The following is a 6,000-nucleotide window of genomic DNA, read 5'->3' as shown; positions in this document are numbered from 1 at the left end:
TAATTTGTAACTATAGCTTTTATTTAAATGTAGAAGAGTAAATAGTCATGTAAAGTATCTCGATGTTGTACTTAAGCACAGTATTTGTATTTAGCTACTTTCCCCACCTATAATTACCAAAGAAGGAGAGGCTGCATGCCAGAAGGTTTAGTACACTTCATGTAAATGACTGCTCGGTGTTTCATCAACTTTAGATGCAGCTATCGGCTTTCTCTTCTCACACAGTCGGTATATTCCTTCCCAACCCGGCCTTGAAGAGTCTACCTCCATCGTTTGTACTCGGATAGTTTGTCTGAGCCTCAGGACGCAGGCTCAGTTTTCAGAATAAACTGTTAGTCCGACCAAACAGTGGTGTCATGACATCACCGCTCGGTGGAAAACAACTCTCTCTCACGTTCACACCACCTCCATCTGTAGCCTTGCGAGTAAACTTAATGCACTCGCAGGCATCAATTGTATCTTGATTTTCAAAACTTACAACAAAATGAACTGCAAGCGTCACATGATCATATTCAGACTCTTCTCTTCTCGGAGTTGTACTAGTTAAATATTATTTAACAAGAACATGCCTACATGAGAAGATACCACTTATTCCCAGTTTTAATTCGATCATCGTGTAATTTCCTCACTTCTTTATCCTTGTTACCCAAATAAGTCCCGATCATTGTCTGTGTCCACAAAATGACTTGGATTTCACACCATTGCCGTGGCACAAATCTTGTAAACACAACCCAAGAGTTGGATTAGTTTCAAGGGTATCAGTGTCAATGTGAAGCTACCTGAGCTCGAATGCCATTATGCCATTCTTCACCCTGCTTCAGGAGAAGAAAAGGCAGCTGCAGCCTTTGTCATCCCGCCACCTCATTGTTTCCTGTGGAGAAGATCCATCTTTAGTGTTAAATGAGAAGCATAACAAGCCTCCACCAGCACCTTCATACATGACTTTATTCAACTTCTCCACTGCTCGGGTTAACAGCCTCTTCTAGAAGTTGTAATGAGAAAACGTGGGTGTAATAGGAAGACGGAGAAAGTGAGGAAAGAGCGGCACGAGCAGTTTGGCCGCGCTACATTCAGAAAAAAATTTCCCCAAATAAAATAGGATACACTGAAATGCATCACAGTATAATTCCAACACAAGCTCTGGATTTCATCTTTGAATTGTCTTCAGTCGATCAAAGAGCTTAGACACCAGCCTTCATGCATCTAGCCATAAAAGTGCCTGTAATAAAGTGTGAGTCTCAACGTACCTGTCTGTAAAGCGAGGAGAGAGGCCCTTTCACTTTCTGCTGTTTCCTCTGCTTTCTGTTCCATGTTCTTAGCAAGACAACGCCGCTTGCTGCTCCTCAAGCTGTTCAGTGCAAGGTGTGGGTGAGCGAGGGGGAGAGCATATGTGAAAAGAGAGAAGGCACAAAAGGGGAGGGAAGACGGAGGGAGGGATTGAGGGAGAGATGATGGGACAGGTGTGGAATTTACACACCCTGCTGGTAGTGCACACTATTGACATATTTTCTCCAGCGTGATGAGTCACCCGTCTTGTGGTGGAAATCTGAGGACAACGTAGATTTTCTGAGCGAGACCGCGACAGACTGAAATATAAAAGTAACGAATTGTCTGCAGGACATATTATTGTTTCAGTCAGTTTTTGACAAGAGTATATTTTATTAGAGATGAAGATTACAACTCTTTGTGGAATTGACACATGTGCCATCTGCACATAATATACGGAACAAACTAAAAAGTTAAGCAATCTGGTTTTCCATCTAATTCCCCACCCAATCCCGGAGGAGACATACCATATTGAAGGACTCTTTGTGTCCAAAAAAAGAGTTATTTAGCTTTCTGTTTATAATTAGTTTATTGTGTTGTACTTAGTTATTATACTTATTTTAACTAAAACAACAAAAACATTTTTTTGTTTGAATTCTAAACATTACGATGTCTTTACTGCAACCGCAGTAGAGCGTCATAGTAGACAATGAGAAAAATATCAAAAAACCTGCCTTAAAATAGGAGGACTATGACGTTTTACAGAAAAAGTTCCACAAATTCTATATAAGGTGAGATATTGTGTAAGTGTACGACAATACGTTGCATGTTTTTCTTAAAAATGCGAAACCATATCAAATGTATAATCCTTGTTAGTTAAAGTCACCAATCCCCAAAAATACCGCCAATCACTTTTTGCAAGCTCCAGTTTGCAGAGTAGAAAATGTAAACTGTTCCCCCTCCATCACATGAGGGCCCTCATGTCATTCACCACACCCTCTATGTACATTCTGCCCTGTCTCCATCAGGATGATTGTTTTGATTTGATGGCTGCAACCCAATACCGGGAGCTTACATACATGGTTGGTTTATGTCACTGTCCCTCTTACAGCAGGGCAGCGGAGGGTGAAAAACACAGGGAGGCTGTCTCGAGTTGTTTTTCTCTCCCCGGCTTTTAAGAGCACTCTGCAGCGTGCTCCTCTGGCCCCTAATGCTCCTCGTCCATTTAGCAAAGCAGAGCTGTGAAACCCAAGATCACAGGCATGGTCAAAAACAATTTCACCCTCTGATTGAGCCAATATCCACTTTACATTTTGAGGACAGAAACAGTAATCTGATATGTGTTACCACACACACACACACACACACACACACACACACACACACAATATATATATATATACAAGCTTTGTAATCTGTTCATTTCAGAGTAACCCCCACTTGTAACCAGTCACAATGTATTTGTCACTGAAACCTCAGAAATGTTTTGCATTTTTGACAGATACCTGTATCCTCTCCAGAGCTTTATTTGACGTTATAACCGAAGCTCCTAAACACACAAAGTTATTAGTTTGAGAGTATAAACATGGGTTTTCTCAGGAACTGTTTCTCAGGCATGGTTGTTTTGCAGCGAGAGTTGCCGTGAGCACAAAGAGATGAGCTTCTGTGTGAAACCAGACCCAGTCTGGAGTGATGGGCAGTGCATGGCGGGGAGTCCTGGACGCATTAGCCAAGGCTAATGGGCTAGCTGGCTCCGAGAGGCCCGACTGTCCTTTATGTGCGGCTACGGCTGGAAGAGTTTACTGCTATAAACTGCTTTTGACCACTCTGATGTCCAACAAGCCCCTTAAATCTCAAATTATTATTGTTCAATGCTGATGCTAATGTTTGAATTTATAAAAAAAAAAAGAGAGAAAAGAAAGGGTGATGATGGTCATATTTGTGGATTTGAGTGAAATGTCACAACATATAATGTATGGATTTCTGTGAAATTTCCTACACATGTTAATATAACCCGTAGGATGAATTGTAATATCATTGGTAATCCCTGAACTTTTACTGGTGCCAACATTTTCATTTTTACCTGCAGAACTAATGATATTCCCATCAGCCTCAGCTGAATTTAGACAAACTCACTCTTACTTATTACACTCTTACTTATCAATCTTATTATCTATTGATCCATCTGTTCATTCATCTTTCCATCTATCTGCTACAGTGTGGAATTATTTACAGTAATGAAATATTAAGTTACAGTATCAGTTCCATCAGATAAAGTTTTTGGAGTCAATACGTAATTTTGACATTCACAAAAAGTGTTGCGACAAATCAGCATGTCCTGTGAGAGCAAAATGACCCGTGCTTCACTGAAAAGGGGAAGTGCATAATGGGGAACCTGAATGTTTTCTGTTCTTGCAGTGAGTTTCAGGTCATTTGGCATCAGCTTTAGAGGGAGCGCGTAAGATAGTTAAAAAGGCCACGGAGACAGGAAGGAGCTGCATGATGAACAGCTCCTTATGTAGAGGAAGTGGATTGATCTGCATCCTTTCCTGCATGCAAAGCCAACGGGCCCTTTCTTTAAAGAGAGAGAGAGAGAGAGAGAGAGAGAGAGAGAGAGAGAGAGAGAGAGAGAGAGCTGTAGATGGTGCTGTTGCATTAATCAAATGTGGAGGTGATAAAATAAGAGTTTTAGCTGCCAAGAATGAGACAGAGATGGGCAGAGCTTTTGTGGCGGTAAATGTTCTTTCACTCAGCAGAATTATTCTGAATAACATCGACGAAAAAGCTGCGCAATTCTGCAATTTATTATGCAAATAAATAATAATGATATGAGTTAATTATTGCAATAGCAATAATTAATTAATTTGAACATATTACCTTTCAAAACTATCAAGGATCAGGAGTGCCACCTATTGATCATAAGGAGAATTTTACTCTATTTCATAGGTGCGAGAGATCATTTAAATACACGTCATGCCTGCTTGGTTAAAAAATGAAAAAGGAGAGTTAACAATGTTCTACGTGCAAGATCATTTAGCTTGTGAGCAGCTGATATCCTGGACTATCAGCGGGGTCAGTAGCTATCCATTGCATACTAAAAAGGAAAACAGCATCTGTTAAAATGACTGGGTGACCTTTGACCCTCACAGCGGCGAGAGGGAGTCAGTGACACTGGTGCATACCAAGCTGCCGGGTCGGCTGCACCGCTGACTCCCCGAGCCTCGGAGGTACAAGTATCACACAGGAAATGCAAAGAGCTCATTATATTACGTATTAAGAGTTATAATTTGAAGGTGTATAAATAATAATCTAGAAATGATCATATCCAAGATAATTTTGGTCACTCCTAGTGTCTTGTTTTGTTGGTCCAAAACTCAAAATATATTCAGTTTGCTAAGACAAGAAAAGGCAGTTGTTCTTTTTCAGAATAAAGAACTTCTCATGCTTCAAAAGGACTCAAAATAGCTATCAAATTAATGTTGTGTTAACTAATTAGCTAATTAACTAATTCAACTAATTAATAATTACTACATATTGTGTACTGTAGTGTTTTTTGCAACATATTCTATATACTAATATATTTTGTTTCCTGTTTTTACTGTCAGCATACAACATTTGTCTATGTATTTTATACAAATAGGAAGTGATGCACTACAGCCAAAAGCAAAATGTTTTTTGGTGCTGTTTATTTATTGTCGGATTTTTTTCTCTCTGAGATTTGCATCTTATTTTAATATTTTGCATCTGTGAGTACCACTTCCACACCTGACCTCCATTTCCTTCATGCATTAGCAAAAATAGTTTACAGCAGCAGAAAACTGATCTAAGTACTGAATATGTATACTTTAAAGTGCTAAATTCAATATTCAGAGCATTAACATAGCAGCAAACAACATTTTGCTTTGTAAACATGTTGAGTTATGTCCACTGGACAGAGAGTTGAAGTCACTCTCCCTCTGTGTGTGTTATAATGTAAGCTTATCATTGCCTGAATGACATAGCAGGCTTTGCTTTTAGTGCATGTGAATGTGTCACTTTTAGTAGCGTGAACACACAATATGCTCTACACGTTGAGCATATTTACTCTACATATTTTAATTCTAAATATTTATTAAAAAATGTACCGCGAAAGAAGAAGTAAAACTAAAATCCTAATAAATCTCTCAAAACAATGTTGATGCTCACCAAAATTTCATTGGAAACGATGGCATCTAAGCTGGGTTTTCATCCAAAGTGTTCAGTGGATGTGATGTCCATCATCCAAAAGCTGTTTTACGGAAAACATGGGTGGGAGACGGCAGAAAAGGATTTTCATGCTTTTTGTACATTTCCCAGTTTCCAGTCTTTGTCTTCTTCAGAGTAGAAAATACGAGATGTAAATACATTTAAACATGTCATCATGACATTTTATTTTGGTCACTCTTTGTGTTGTATGACACAAGGTCATTTTCAACTTTTTTCCAGCTTATCTTCCTTTTCATTTATTTATTTTTCAGCCAGTTTTACGAGTTGCTACTGAAGAAAGATGTCACTTAGTTGTTGTTTTTAATAAATTGAATCCTCCAGGTATTTGCAGAATAACATACAGCATCATCAGGAAAATGTAAGGATTGTTTTAAACAATGGGGCAGTTGTGTGTAAATTATTGCCTGACTGCCTATTTCTGCTTCTTTATGCATGTGAATAATAATATGATCACATGAGAACTACACTGCGCTGTAAGTAAAGATAAAT

Source organism: Clinocottus analis, unplaced genomic scaffold (assembly GCF_023055335.1).
Source record: "Clinocottus analis isolate CAN_PGR_092001 unplaced genomic scaffold, fCliAna1.0.p SCAF_11, whole genome shotgun sequence".
NCBI lineage: Eukaryota > Metazoa > Chordata > Actinopteri > Perciformes > Cottidae > Clinocottus > Clinocottus analis.
The sequence above is the reverse complement of the archived record's forward strand: the minus strand, read 5'-3'. Positions refer to the sequence as shown.